Below are 15,665 nucleotides of genomic sequence, written 5' to 3' on the forward strand. Positions count from 1 at the left end.
TTGTAGTTCTCCCCATTTTTCCTGGTGTCTCTTGTACGTCAGTATTAACATAAATATTATTTATTTTAATGTACATCGCTTAGAAATTATATAAGTGTTTTATCAAATTTTTAATAAAACTTAGAAACTTGGATCAGATTTCAAGTGGAATCAGGACTTCGTAATGTATCAATCAAAGTACAATATCTTTCTGAGGTAGACTCAGAGCCAGCCCTAGGATATGTGATGTGTTTGGGAAACTGCAGATGTTATAGAGGCTGAGAAATTTCTTAACAGATGGTAATTTTAGGAAAGTGAACATTTTTATTATTGCAATTTATTACTACTTGGTGTATCACAGAGTATGATGAAAGCTTTGCAAGTGGTGCCGAATGCACCTGTTCAAGTTGTGACAGAGCATTCACGCTTTGATCACATAACACCTGTATTAAAAAGCTTACATTGGCAACCAATCCGAGAGAGGATACATTTTAAAGTATTATTTGTAGTGTTTAAAGGAAAAAAATAGCTTTACCTCAGCAGTCAATGCTGCAACTCTGAAATTGTAGTGGATAGGGACTTGTATACCATCTTTTAGTAGCTTTACAACCACACTCAAAGCAGTTTACACTTCCCCCTCCGTATTCACGATTTCCGTATCTACGGATTTGATTATTCACGGTTTTTCGGGCTATTTTAAGCCCTGTAAGCCCCCCCCCCCCCTTAAGCCTTACCTGGTGGTCTAGCGGGTTTTCGTGGCAGGAGCGATCTTCCCACGCTCCTGCCCCGTGCAGATTGCTCACAGGAAATGGCTCAAGAGACTATGGGAGGTCAAGGCAGCCATTTCCTGTGAGTGATCTGTACGGGGCAGGAGCGTGGGAAGACCGCTCCTGCCTGAAAACCCGCTAGACCACCAGGTACGGCTTAAGGGGGGGGGCTTTCAGGGCTTAAAGAAGCAGTGATTAGGGGCAGAACCGGCCCGAATACTATTCGCGTTTTTTTAATATTTGCAGGCCAGCTCTGTCCCTAACCACCACGAATACAGAGGGGGAAGTGTACATAAAAAGTACTTCATATCTGTCCTAGTGGGCTCACAGTTTATCTAATGTATTGGGCAGTGGAGGATTAGGTGACTTGCCCAGGGTCACAAGGAGCAGCATGGGGTTTGAACCCACAACCTCAGCCGCATTTCCTTACTTCCCCTTCTTTATATTTATTTATTTAAAAATTAATTACACGCATACATCTGACAATTCTGAGTGAGTTATAGTAAAACACTCATATATAAAACAGTGGCACAAACAACAGTGATGCATAAAAACAAATTATCTCATAAACTGCATCATAAACTGATTGAACTAAAAAAAAAAAAAAACAAAACATTCTTCCTGACTCATTTACCAAAAAAGAAAATTCTGAAATAGCAGTTTTAACCATTTTCCTAAATTAAAGTAAACTAGAAGCGTTCCTTATTTCTAATGGTAATGCATTCCACAATATTACTCCCTGCACAGTTAATAAAACATGGTGAATGCCAGCTAACTTTAATAGATGGGCCCTCTAATCAGATCTTATGTTCAGATCGTAATGCTCGAGGTGGATGATACGTCTGCAAAAGTGAACTAAGCAGTGTTGGACATCTGCCATTCAACAGCTTAAAAATTAGACAAACTGTTTTAAACTCAATTCGTTAAGCAATAGGCAGCCAATGAAGATCATGTGGCATCTTGAATCTTCTAACAATCTATGGTCCCCTACTGACAGCAATGGAGCTGTTTAATAAGGATGAGCTGTTTGACATGAATGGTGTTTGCTGATAATAATTTGTACTGTTTGCAAACAATGTACACTCATTAATGATACTTGTTTTCTAATAAAGAAAAAAGAACATAAGAACTGCCATCTCCGGATCAGACCTTAGGTCCATCAAGTCCGGCAATCCGCTCATGCGGAGGCCCAGCCTAGTGTAACCTGGTGAAAACTTAGTCACCCGTATCCTTCTATGCATCTTTTGAGGAGATGTGCATCTAACTTGCCCTTAAATCCTAGAACGGTGGGTTCCGCAGCAACCTCCACTAGGAGAGCGTTCCAGGTATCCACCACTCGCTGCGTGAAGCAGAACTTCCTGGCATTTGTCTTGGGCTTGTCCCCCCTCAGCTTCAGTCCATGACATCTTGTCCTGGTCACATTTGACATCGTAAATAACTTTTTATCCTGCTCTATCTTGTCGATTTCTTTTATTATTTTAAAGTTTCAAGTTCAAGTTCAAGTTTCAAGTTTATTTAACTCTTGATGAATCGCTTATTACAAATATTCTAAGCGATGTACATAATATAATAAAACAACTTTAAACTTATTAATCCAATAATAACTAACATGAAAAGAAGGAAAGGGGGTGTAGTTACAATGAGGAAATGGGAAAAAGGAAAAAACAAAAGGTAGGGTAAAAATTACAAAGCACTTTTGTGGATATTAATTAAAACAAAATGAATAATTTAGAATTATTAAAGGTCGTAGGCATCCTTAAACAAATAAGATTTTAATAGTTTTTTAAAGGTTGAAATATCTTGTTCTATTCTAATGTATTGGGGAAGAGAGTTCCACCATTTTGGACCTGCAACAGTAAAGATGTCCGCTCTTCTCGTTCCGATAACTTTTAATGAAGGGACTGATAGTAAGTTTAACTCAGATGAACGTAAAGATCTTTGGGGGTTATATGGGATCAATGATTTAGATATGAATAGTGGTTCACTGGATTTGAGGGTCTTAAAGATTAAGAACATCAATTTATACAGGATTCTATGGTTAACAGGTAACCAATGTGCATCTATCAAAAAAGGTGATACGTGATCAAATTTTTTGCCATTATAGATAAGTTTTATTGCGGTGTTTTGGACGATTTGGAGTCTCCTTTTTTCTTTTTGGGTAATGTTTAAGAATAGACCATTACAGTAATCAATTTTTGCGATGATAAATGAATGTATTAGGATTTTTAAAGAGGAAGGATAAAGGAATTTGGCAATGGCTCTAATCTGACGTAGTTTAAAAAAACAGTTTTTGATGATAGAAGAAACATGTTCGTGGTAAGAGAGGTTTTCATCGAATATTACCCCCAGAATTTTAATTGAGGATTCCATACTGATAGGTATGTTATGGAGAAGGAATGGGTTTGTGAGAAAGATGTCTTTTTTCCAATTAAATAAAATGGATTTAGTCTTATTGATGTTTAATGCTAATTTATTTGAATTCAACCAATTATATACTTGTTCTAATTTATGATTTATAGTGGTGATGTCTGTACTACTTTCGGGATTCAAAGGGTGGAGTAATTGAATGTCATCAGCATAGGAGAATGGAATGAAACCTATGGCCTGACAAATTTCCAATAGTGGCGATAAAAAAATATTAAATAATAGTGGAGAAAGGATGGATCCTTGAGGGATGCCGAATGTTGATGAAAAAATAGTGGAATCTTCGTTGTTAAATCTCACAGATGAGGTGCGGTTGTTAAGATAAGATTTAAACCAATCTAAGACTTTGCCGCTTATTCCTTTTTCTTCTAATCTGTTTAGGAGTAAGTCATGATCGATGGTATCGAAGGCAGCGGATATATCTAAAGAAAAAAGAATAACCGATTTATGGTGGTCAAGATAGTATTGGATGTTAGTGGTTAAACCTATTAATGAATATTCTGTACTATGATTTTTTCTAAATCCAGTTTGATGTGGGTGTAGTGCATTAGTTTTTTCAAAGAAATCTGACAGCTGGTTAAATATTAATTTTTCAGTAAGTTTGGCCAGAAATGTGACATTCGCAATCGGTCTGTAATTTGATAACTCGTTAATACTAATTTTGTAATTTTTAATAATAGGAGTAATTGATGCAAACTTCCATTGAGATGGAACTGTGGAAGTACGTAAACTGTTTTGAATAATGGACAAAATAAAAGGGCCAAAATGTGAAAAGTATTTTTTCAAATAGAATGGTGGAATTAGTTCTGACCGAGAACTTTTTGTATTTACTTGGGAAAAAAGGGATTCAACATCTTGAAGTGAGGGGATTGTAAAGTTTGAACATTTTGCTGTCGGTATAAGATTTGGTTGGTCGGCGTTAGAGGAGATAGTAGATGTACTTTTGGCAAAAGAATTGCGAATATTGTTTATCTTAAGAATGAAAGAATCAGCTAGTTCTTGAGCTTTAAGGGAGGATGTTCGCTGAGAGAGTTGTGATTTATTTGTAGGGTCCATTGATTTTAGAATGTTATAAAGAACGGAGGAATTTTTTGCTGTTTCGATTTTTTTAGAGAAGTAGGATTTTTTTGCGAGATTAATTTTAGTTTTGTATGTTGAAGCTATTTCCCTATATTTGTATTGGTTGTCTGGAGTCTTATTATTTCGCCATTTTCTTTCTGATGAGCGCAATTGCTGTTTGATTAGTTGTAACTCTGCACTATACCAAGGGTTATTAATCTTACGAAGGAAAATGGTTTTTGAAATTGATGGAGATATTGTATCTAAAAGAGATGTCAGTGATGAATTCCAAGCTACTATTTGGCTTGTGGTTGAATCGGAGTAAGTAGTTAAAATATCTGGATCAAGAAAGTCTCAATCAGATCCCCCCGCAGTCTCCTCTTCTCAAGGGAGAATAGTTCCAGTTTTTTAAGTCGTTCTTTGTAGTTCAAGTTCTCCATACCTTTAACTAGCTTTGTTGCTCACCTCTGCACCCTCTCCAGCAGTTTTATATCCTTCTTTAGGTAGGGAGACCAGTGATGGACACAGTATTCCAAGTGTGGTCTGACCATTGCTCTATAAAGCGGCATTATGACCCTCTCTGATCTAACATAGTAACATAGTAGATGATGGCAGATAAAGACCCGAATGGTCCATCCAGTCTGCCCAACCTGATTCAATTTAATTTTTTTTTTTTTTAATTTTTTCTTCTTAGCTATTTCTGGGCAAGAACCCAAAGCTTTACCCGGTACTGTGCTTGGGTTCCAACTGCCGAAATCTCTGTTAAAACTTACTCCAGCCCATCTACTTGTGATTCCCTTCTTTATCATGCCCAACATTCTATTTGCTTTCTTTGCCACTGCCGCGCATTGTGCTGACGGTTTCAGGGTCCTATCTATCAGTACCCCCAGGTCCTTTTCTTGTTCGTTCTTACCCAGAGTTGCACCTGACATTCTATACTCGTGCTCTTTGTTCTTTCTGCTCAAATGCACTACCTTGCATTTTTCCACATTAAACTTCAATTGCCATTTCTCTGCCCATTTCTCTAACTGGCTCAAATCTCTCTGTAGTTCCTTTTGTGTTCTGATTGTCCGACATAACTTTGTTTCGTTTCGTCTGCAAACTTGATGATTTCACTGGACGTTCCTTCTTCTAGGTCGTTGATGAAAATATTAAATAAGATGGGCCCAAGAACCGAGCCCTGGGGCACACCCCAAGTCACTTTCTCCCAGTCTGAGAGCTTCCCATTTATGCCCACCCTCTGCATTCTGTTTTCCAGCCATTTGCCTATCCACCTTAGTATGTCTCCCTCTATTCCGTGGCTTTGTAATTTCCTGAGAAGTCTTTCGTGTGGAACTTTGTTGAATGCTTTCTGGAAGTCCAAGTATATTATGTCCACTGGTTCCCCGTTTGTTTACTGTTTCAAAGAATTGTAGTAAATTCGTCAAGCATGACTTCCCTTTCCTGAAGCAGTGTTGACTGGCTCTAATCAGGTCGTGTGTATCCATGTGCCAGACTATGCTATCTTTGATCAGTGCTTCGACCATCTTTCTAGAGACAGAAGTAAGACTCACTGGTCTGTAGTTGCCGGTTCTCCTCTTGATCCTTTTTTGAAAATTGGGGTGACATTTGCTATCTTCCAGTCGTCCGGTATCTGTCCGGTTCTAATTGACAGGTTAGCAAGGTTTTGCAGTAGTTCTCTGATTTCTACCTTCAGTTCCTTTAATACTCTCGGGTGAATTCCATCCGTTCCAGGGGATTTGTCATTTTTAAGTTTGTCGATCTGGTAGTATATCTGGTCCAAATCCACTTCTACTGTTGTGAGGCTGTCCTCTATTTCTCCCCTGAACACTTTCACTACTTAGGTATTGATGTAATGTCTTCCTTCGTAAAGACAGATGCAAAGAAGGAGTTCAGTCTGTCTGCAATTTGTTTGTCTTCTTTGATGTACCCTTTTCTTCCCTGGTTGTCTAGTGGACCCACTGCCTCTTTTGCAGGTTTTTTCCTTTTAATATATCTAAAAATGGGCTTGAAGTTTTTGGTCTCTTGCGCTATTTTCTCCTCATAGACCTTTTTGGCATCTCTCACCACCTTGTGACATATCTTCTGATCGTCTTTGTGGTTGTTCCAAGCTTCGGTTGTTCTTTCGCGTTTCCATCCTTCACCTCATTAGTAAGCCATGCTGGTTCTCCTTTGCTTTTATTTTTCCGTCCTTTGGATATCTGCGGAATGTAGAGATTTTGTGCTTCCATGATAGTATTTTTCAGTAGGGACCATGCCTGATCTACCGTTTTAATTGTGTATATCCTTTTCTTGAGCCGTTTTTTTACCATGGCTCTCATGCTATCATATCTTCCTTTTTTAAAGTTGAGGGTCGTGGTTAAGGTTTTGATACGTTTCCCCTTCCCGATGTCAAGTTTAAAGTTGATCATGTTGTGATCGCTCGTCCCTAGCGGGACCGTGACTTCTACATCTTTAGTCTGACCCGTAATGCCATTTAGGACCAAGTCCAAGTTGGCATTCCCTCTCGTCGGCTCTCCCACCAATTGTTCTAGGAAGCAGTCCCCTACCATTTCTAGGAACTTTGTTTCTTTGCCGCAGTTTGAGGTTCCCAGGTTCCAGTCTATCCTTGGAAAGTTGAAGTCTCCCATGATCATTACATTGCCTGTCTTACATCCTTGTTTGATTTCCTCTATCATTTCCGAGTCTGTCTCCTCCGTCTGTCCTGGGGGTCGATAATAAAGGCCAATTTTTGTGTCAGTACCGTTGTGTCTAGGAATCTTAATCCAGTGGGACTCCAGCTTCTCTTTCCCCTCCGTCTTCATTTCTCTAACAGATTCTATTCCTTCTTGAACATATAGGGCAATACCTCCTCCTTTCTGCCCTGTTCTGTCCCTTCTGTATAGCTTGTATCCCTGCCGTACTGTATGCCATTCATTTTCATCATTCCACCATGTTTCTGTTATGCCAATGATTTCTAGTTCGTTGCGTCTTGCTATTGTCTCTAACTCTCCCATTTTGTTTCTCAAGCTCCTAGCATTCATGTACATACATTTAAGTTCCCTTTGTGATCCTTTCTTGGGCTTTCTAAGCTTTGCAGCCCCTACTGTGTCTTTCATGGTATCTGTCTGTGCTCCTATGTTGTCTCCCTCGTTTGCTTTGTGCTCTTCTCCCTCTATGTCCGAGTAGTTGTCAATAGTTCCTTCTTCGGGGCATTTATCGCTCAGGCCATCGACTGGTGGTCAACTGTCGGCTTTTCCTGACCTTTAGTTTAAAGCCTTCTCAATGGCCCTCTTCATGTTGCCTGCCAATTCTCTTGCTCCTTCCTTTTTGAGGTGTAATCCGTCTCTTCTGTAGTACCTGTTTCTTCCCAAAACGCCATCCAGTTGCACACGAAGTCAAAGCCTTCTTCTTCAAACCCTTCTCATCCAGGCGTTGATCGTTTGCAGTTCCTCTTGCCTCTTCTTATCTGCTCTTGGTACCGGGAGGATCTCGGAGAAGGCTACCTTCACCTCCCTGACTTTCAGTTTTCTTCCGAGTGTCATATTTCCGTCCACTCACATCGTTGGTTCCCACGTGGATAACCACAGCAGTGTCCTCTCCTCCTGAGTTGTCAATGATTCTGGTGATCCTGTTGGCCACATCTTTCACTCTTGCTCCAGCCAGGCAAGTGACGAGTCTATCCTCTCTTCCTCCTGTGGTGTGGCTGTCCACGTGTGCGTAGATTTAGCATGCGCTAAAACACTTAGCACACCTTAGTAAAAAACGGGGTAAGTCTAGGTCAGCCCCCAACCCGCTCACATTACTGCCCTAACCACTTCTCCAGATACACCCCTTTTAGCTCTGGGCGTACAGCATGATTCAGAGGCCTAAAATGTCCTATGACACGTCCAGAAAATCGGTTTGATTATCGATATTTGGACGACCTGACTTTTAGATCATCCAAGTACTGATTCAGGTAGGTTTTTAAACGTATTTCCATTTTGATTATGAACCTCATCAATAATAATAAAACCTTTAGCACGCATGCGCACTTGAAACTCCGTGCCTCCGTGCTTCCGCATGCGCAGTACGCCTTCTGAAAGCGAAGGGCGAGTGTGAAAGAAGGGAGAGACGGCCGTGGTCAGAAGGTGGGCGTGACCATCTGGAAGGAAAACCAGTGAACAGAGACAGTCATTTTCTGAGGGAACAGGCCGCCTCTGTTTTGGAGTGACAGAGGGGGGTCGGAACGATCCAGGATTAGAGGCGAACGAGACCAGCCCGGTGAGGGCGAAGTTGACAGAAACTGTCACAGTTTCAGTGAGAGAGAACGCGCTTGAGGGAGGGAGGGAGAGAATCCCGGTGTGAAGGAGCGGAGAGACAGAGGGGGTCGGAACGAGCGTTGTGACTGGGTTCGCTAGCCCGGGAAGCCAAGAATCAGGAGGTAAAAGGGAGGACAGCTGCGATCGGACATCTTGCCTGCATCTACCTCCGCAATTGCCCCAGCTGGAAAACGCAAAAAAAGCCGAATCCTCCCTCCCGACTGGAAAGGAAATGAAACCCTTGCAGAGCAGGGGAGACAGAAAGACAGACAGTTAGGGGACAGGGAGAGAGAAAGAAAGAAAGAAATACAGACAGACAGGCAGGGGGTAGGGAGAGAGACAGAAAGACAAACAGACAGGCAGGGGGCAGGGAGAGAGACAGAAATAAAGACAGACAGGGGGCCAAGGAGAGAGACAGAAAGAAAGAAAGAAATACAGAGATACAGAAAGACAGCAGGCAGGGACAGAAACAGAAAGAAGGACAGACAGCGGACAGGGAGAGAGAAACAGAAAGAAAGACAGACAGACAGCTGGCTGGGAGAAAGACAGCAGAAAGAAAGACAGACAGTGGGCAGGGAGAGAGACAGAAAGAAAGAAAGAAAGAGACAGACAGTGGGGCAGGGAGACAGACAGACAGACAGAAAGATCACAGACAGGTGGCCAGGGAGAGAGAGACAGAAAGAAAGATAGACATACAGAAAGAAAGAAAGCAACGCCTCAGCGCCACATTGTGCTAAAAGTCTACACATCTATTCTAGCACCCGTTAATGTAACGGGCTTAAACACTAGTTCTGTATAATATTGATCTTAGAATCATAATTATTATCCAAAATCTATCACAGTCACTGGTTTATCTTGCCAGTTTTGCATGGCAAGGGAGGGGATTAAGGAAGCATTTTTCTGGGGGAGGAGGATTTAAAGTCAGTGACTGCTCCAAAGATAATGCCTGAGGTTACCAAACAAATAATTTTGAATATTATTATAAGTTACACATGAAGCCCATGGGTACAAGAAATTGTATGGATGAAGCTCTCTTTTCTTCTGCATATATTTGACAAGGAAGCCTGTTCTTCTCAGGAGAATGAATGACTCAGACCACTCAAGTAAAGCTATCAACTTACATAACATGTGAGATGATGTAAAGGAACAAATTTATATTGAATGCTTTTGTAATGGTAAATGCTTGTCTAGTTATGTTCTCTCAGGTTTCCTCCAAGCTCTCTTATTTCACACAAACTTACTGCAATGAACGCCTATTGTGGTAAGAGCGGATAGTGTAGCTGGTTTTAAGAAAGGTTTGGACATAAGAAGCCTTTTTGGGTCAGACCAATGGTCCATTAAGCCCGGAGCCTGTTCTCACAGTAGCCAGTCCAGGTTCCTAGTACCTGGCCAAAACCCAAGGAGTAGCAGCATTCCATGCTACTGATCCAGGGCAAGGTGTGGCTTCCCCCATGTCTTTCTCAATAACAGACTATGGATTTTTCCTCCAGGAAATTGTCCAAACCTTTCTTAAAACCAGCTACACTATCCGCTCTTACCGCAACCTCTGGCAATGAGTTCCAGAGCTTAACTGACTACTGGGCTTCATGGACCACTGGTCTGACCCAGTAAGGCTATTCTTATGTTCTTATGCTTCCAAGTGACCCAAGGAACCAGTTTTAGCTTGATTCTGTACACTTAGATTTCTAGATTAATGCACTCAGGACATTTTGTAACTAGGTGAACATAAGCAATGCCTCTGCTGTGTCATACCTGAGGTCCATCATGCCCAGCAGTCCGCTCACGTGGCAGCCTAACAGGTCCAGGACCTGTGCAGTAATCCTCTATTAATACCCTTCTATCACCTTTTTCAACAGGAAATTGTCCAATCCTTTCTTAAACCCCAGTACCGTACTCTGCCTTATTACGTCCTCTGGAAGCGCATTCCAGGTGTCCACCACACGTTGAGTAAAGAAGAACTTCCTAGCATTTGTTTTGAATCTGTCCCCTTTCAACTCTTCCGAATGCCCTCTTGTTCTTTTATTTTTCGAAAGTTTGAATAATCTGTCCCTCTCTACTCTTTCTATGCCCTTCATGATCTTGTAAGTCTCTATCATATCCCCTCTAAGTCTTCTCTTCTCCAGGGAAAAGAGACCCAGTTTTTCCAATCTCTCAGCGTATGAAAGGTTTTCCATCCCTTTTATCAGAGGTGTCGCTCTACTCTGAACCCTCTCGAGTAACGCCATGTCCTTCTTAAGGTACGGCGACCAATATTGGACGCAGTATTCCAGATGCGGTGCACCATCGCCTGATACAGCGGCAGGATAACTTCTTTCGTCCAGATTGTAATACTCTTCTTGATTATACCTAGCATTCTATTTGCTCTCTTAGCGGCCGCTGCGCACTGTGCCGTCGGCTTCATTGTCATGTCCACCATTACCCCCAAGTCCCTTTCTTGGGTACTCTCATTTAATAACATCCCTCCCATTGTACCTCGGGTTTCTGCTTCCCACATGCAATACTTTACATTTCTCAACGTTGAACTTCATCTGCCATCTCATCGCCAATTCTCCTAGTTTGTTCAAGTCCCTTTGCAATTCTTCGCAGTCCTCTTTGGTCCGAGCTCCACTAAATAGTTTGGTGTCGTCCGTAAATTTTATTATCTCACACTTCGTCCCTGTTTCTAGATCATTTATGAATATATTAAATAGCAGCGGTCCGAGCACCGAGCCCTGCGGAACACCACTCGTGACCCTCCTCCAGTCCGAGTAGTGGCCCTTCACCCCTACCCTCTGTTTCCTACCCGCCAACCAGTTTCTGATCCATTTATGTACGTCTCCGTCCACCCCATGGTTCTTCAATTTCCGGAGTAAACGCTCGTGAGGCACCTTGTCAAAGGCTTTTTGGAAATCAAAGTATATGATGTCTATGGGGTCTCCTCTGTCCATCCGTTTGTTAATTCCTTCGAAGAAGTGTAATAAATTATTTAGGCACGATCTCCCCCTGCAGAAACCATGTTGGCTTGTTTTCAGAAGTTTGTTTCTTTCCAAATGTTCATCGATGTTTTCTTTTATCAGTGCTTCCGCCAATTTCCCCGGAACCGAGGTCAGACTCACCAGTCTGTAGTTTCCCGGGTCACCTCTTGATCCCTTTTTAAAGATGGGCATGACGTTGGCTATCTTCCAATCCTCCGGGATCACACCTGTTTTCAGGGATAGGTTGCAAATTTGCTGCAGTAGTTCCGCTATCTCCCCCTTTAATTCTTTCAGAACCCTTGGATGGATTCCGTCCAAACCCAGGGATTTGTACAGTTCCCCTTCTGCATGATTAAATATTAATAATACATTTTCAGAGCATTTTTGTCTGATGAAGGGAGTTAGACAAGGATGTCCCTTATCTCCTTTGCTTTTTGATATTGTTTTGGAACCCTTGTTGTTGGCCATTCAGCAGGCAAAGGAGATACAGGGAATTCCATATGCATGTTGAGACTATAAAGTTTCAGCTTTCGCAGACCATATTTTGCTTCATTTGAAAAATCCTGAATCAACCATCCCTCATTTACTGGAATTGATTGTTAGATTTGATAAATTTTCTGGTTACAAGATAAATTGGAGTAAATCAGAGGTTCTTCCATTGAATGTACACTGTCTAAAAGCTTTATTTGATCCATTCCCATTCCTTTGGAAGGAAGAGGGTATAAAATATTTGGGTATTATGATTCAAAGAACATTGGAAGACACAATGACAGTAAATGAAAAATCCTTATTATTGAAAGTTAAAGAAATGTGTGAGCATTGGAATCCATTACATCTTTCTTGGTGGGGGAGAGTCCAAACCAGCAAAATGATGATTTTTGCCTGTAGTTTGCTACCAGATGAGTATATTACCAGTTTATTTTCAAAGTTCCTTTTATAAAAAATTAAATGGGATTCTTACAAAATATCTTTAGCTGGGTAAAACTGCTAGAATAGCCTTATAGTGTCTTTACAAAAATCACAATTGGCGGGGGGGGAGGGGAATTTTCCAAATTTTTACAGGTACCACCAAGCCTTTATTTTGCGTCAGGGTATGTATTGGATCCTTCCTGAACTTATGGAGAATCTATCGGATTGGCTGATATTAGAGAGTCATCTTATGGCCCCATTATGTCTTCATCATATTTTGAGTATCAAGCTTCCTAGAATATATAAGGACAATAGTATTCTTCTTTCCACCTGGAGTACATTAAAATGTATTAATAATTTAACTTCTACTCCAATACAACTATCCATGTGTCAATCCCTATGGTTGAACCCCAAGATTCAAATAGGCGAATCTAAAATCCTTTGGAAACATTCATTGCAGGCAGGCATATGAATTCTAGATGATGCAATTCAGAATGAGAAAATGGTAAATTTATTACAATTGCAACAATCTTTCAGCATATCAAAATCTCAGGGTTATAAATGGTTGCAGTTGAAACAGGCCATTCAGAAAGGGTTCCCTGATTGGTGTAGCTTATAAAATCAGTATAGCTTGCCGGACCTATGTTTCCAAATAGATTTGCATGGGCATCAGGCAGCCTAGAGGTACAAATTACTATCTGAATAAAAAACCAAAAACAAGCCTAAAAGATATTTGGAGCATTAAAACAAAGCAGCATATTTCTACTACTCAATGCCACGGATTTGGACTTGGAGAATGAGATGTACAGCGTCAGCATCTAGGAGACAAACTAGGTTTTTTCTGTTATATAGAATCTTTTGGACCCCAGTTCGTTTACAAAAGTTGGATAGTTCAAATCTAGTAGATGCTGGTATTGTCATCTTGAAGTAGGGACACTGGATCACTTGTTATTTTATTGTCCCTTGATACTCAACTTTTGGAAGTCTATTTGGGGTAAAATTAATAGGATATTGGAGGCTTCTATTCTATTGTCGTATGACATTGTTTTATTTAGGACTTTATTGCAACCTAAGAGTCCAGTTAATGCAAGCAAGAACAGACTTATTATTATGACAGTTAATAATAAAAAATTTGAAAAACTGGGACAGACTGAATTTCAACTTTTGGTGAGAAACTCTGTGTCAATTTTATAGATATGCGAGAATGAATTCTGAACAACTGGGGCATAATAAAAAATTTAAAGAAACTTGGGGTCCATTTGTAAAAACTGATTGATCAAGTAAACCTTTGATTCCTAATTGGGCTTTACACACATCCAGGGAGGGTGGGAGGGAGGGGGGAAATGTACTTTATATCATTATTTGTTTGGATGTAAGTGCTGATTATTGTATTAATTGATTATATATTCTTTCCACTTTTGTATTTGATTTGAAAATTAATAAAGAATTACAAAGTGACCCAAAGAACCAGTTTTAGCTTGATTCTGTACACATAGATTTCTTGATTAATGCACTCAGGACATTTTGCAACTAGACGGATGCTGAACATGCTGGGCAATGCTAACAGGGCTGTCACTTCATCTAACAGAGAATGATTGAGAAAAAGGAAACAGTGACAAGGCAAAGAATACATCCGGCAAAGAAAACAACAAAACAATCTTTCTTTTGTTATGGATCTGCTGCTGTGCAATGCCATATTAAAGATGTCAGAATGATGACATAAAGAACTCGAACAGGTGTCCTGCACGAAGCAGAAAATGTTCTAAAATTGAAGCAGAAGCTCAGAGCAGTGCATCGCTAAATTCTCCAGCTACGAAAGAAGCAATGGCATAAGGATTTACCAAGTAATTGTCCCTCATTCTTTTCTCTCTCAGATGGCAGTCAATAACAACCGGGACCCAAAAGACATTAGTGGGTCGATATACTAAATTATGATAAGGCATTTATTGTGCAGTAAATGCCTTTACAATGTGACAGATTTCTTGTGCAATGTATTATTCATTTACCTATTAAGGCACAGTACATATTGCAGTCATGATATATGCTATCACCACTATACAGTACATTCAAAATTTGCTATGCCCATGCAGACGAAGTATAACAACCCATTTAGGCAATCCTCTCCCTGCACCTCCCCATGTATTAAGATGCAATAGAAGACGCTTGATAGCGTTAAAAAGTTGTGAGATAAGAGGTGATGCAATATTGTGGGTTAGGAACCAATTTAAACACAGGAGACAGAGTAGGGATAAATGGATAATCTTCTCAGTTAAAAAAGGTAAATAGTTGAGTGATTCACAGGTCTGTACTGGGACTGATACCATTTAGCATAATTATAGATGGTCTGGCAATAGGGACAACAAGCGAGGTGATTAAAGTTGCAGATGACACAAAATTATCCAGGCTGTTAAATCACAAGCAGATTATGAGTCACTGGAGGTGGACCTCCCCCAAAAATGCTAATTTGCTCCCATCCCCCCCTCCCCAGATTCTATTATGGTGACAAAAGTTATAAGCCAATTCATTGGAATTAATTGATATTATCATTTATTGCATCTAATTTGAAATAATTGGAATGTCCATGTGCATCTCCCTCTGAACTATTCTATAACCCAGGGGTGTCAAAGTCCCTCCTCAAGGGCCGCAATCCAGTCGGGTTTTCAGGCTTTCCCCAATGACTATGCATGAGATCTATTTGCATGCACAGCTTTCATGGCATGCTAATAGATCTCATGCATATTCATTGGGGAAATCCTGAAAACCCGACTGGATTGCGGCCCTCGAGGAGGGACTTTGATACCCCTGCTATAACCCCATTGTGCCTAAATGCCCTTGCGTACAACTCAAAATGGGGTGTGGTCAGGGAAGTGGCAGGACATTCCTATAAAACATGAATGTGCACTTATAGTATAGCCCTATCTCCATGCCAAAATAACCAAAGTTGGGTGCCAGTAGTTATACCAGGTTTCAACATTTATGCCAGTTCTCTAGCAGTTATAAATGATCACAGCTACATCCAAGGTATGTTCTCTGGCACATGTGTAGCAGCAGGGCCAGTTTTAGATATGCTGGGGCCTAGGGCAGAAATTAAGGAAAGGGCCCCTGATCTCCTCTCTGTACCACCCCACCCCCCCCACCCCAATATCTCTACCTCCCATTACTACCATACATACACCCACGTACCCCCAATATCCCCACTTCCCATTAGTACTATACATAAAACAACTTTAAATTACTTCCTTAAACATAAAACACAGACAGACCTTTACCAAATACAGAACAAGGGATCACAA

The 15,665-nt window shown here is 40.7% G+C and overlaps 1 protein-coding gene across 5 annotated transcripts in view; it reads right to left on the reverse strand.

Annotated features, from left to right (window-relative positions):
• ADGRB3 (adhesion G protein-coupled receptor B3) overlaps window positions 1–15,665 on the reverse strand; it is a 1,500,610-nt gene that overhangs the window by 1,343,870 nt on the left and 141,075 nt on the right. The window lies entirely within an intron of this gene.

The sequence above is a fragment of the Geotrypetes seraphini genome, chromosome 3, assembly GCF_902459505.1.
Source record: "Geotrypetes seraphini chromosome 3, aGeoSer1.1, whole genome shotgun sequence".
Taxonomy (NCBI): domain Eukaryota; kingdom Metazoa; phylum Chordata; class Amphibia; order Gymnophiona; family Dermophiidae; genus Geotrypetes; species Geotrypetes seraphini.